This window comes from Anneissia japonica, unplaced genomic scaffold, assembly GCF_011630105.1.
Source record: "Anneissia japonica isolate Jap-2015-1 unplaced genomic scaffold, ASM1163010v1 scaffold1812_len1207588_cov181, whole genome shotgun sequence".
NCBI classification, from domain to species: Eukaryota; Metazoa; Echinodermata; class Crinoidea; order Comatulida; family Comatulidae; genus Anneissia; species Anneissia japonica.
The window spans coordinates 249,155-249,875 of NW_022726379.1; positions in this window are offsets into that span (position 1 = coordinate 249,155).

Sequence of the window (721 nt, forward strand, 5' to 3'; positions counted from 1 at the left end):
TGTTTGGAAATAGGTAATCTGTTTAGCTTTCTTCATGATTTGACTAAAGTAGTTGCTAAGGTAAGCAACTAATTGGTTCAACAAAACAGTAATTTTCTACCGCAAATTCCTTATTTCTCTGAAATATATTGTTCATATAAAACTAAATTTGTTAATCATGGAATAAACTGATGATGATGTAATGATGATAATGATGATCTGATTTAAAAAAGCCCAAAATGAAACAGAAACAGTGGTGTTAAGACACCACCATTTAAATGAATTTAAATGAAAACTGCATCCTTTTGTAATTAGTTTTAAAAAATTAATTAAAAAAACCTATATGGCAACTGTTATTGTTGTTGTTATTAGTGGTGTGGTCCTCGGACATAATGGTCTATAGTAGCCTGACCCTCAGTCATTTTAAGCACCCGTCCATCCATAAGGCATAAATGATAATCTTCCAAACATCATCTGTTGTTGTAGTTGTGTGTTGTTGCTGTTGTTTTATACATTCACACATAGACATGAGAAGATTCACATGCAACATGAATAATATAAACTCGATAACTATAAATTCATGGTTACAACAATCATACATTATACTCATACACATGAAATATCAAGCCCATAAAATATACAATATGTACACAAAGCACAATGTATGCAAATATATGGTTTGCATTACCATAAACCATATAAATATAAAATTTAAATGAATTTATATATATATAATTAATAT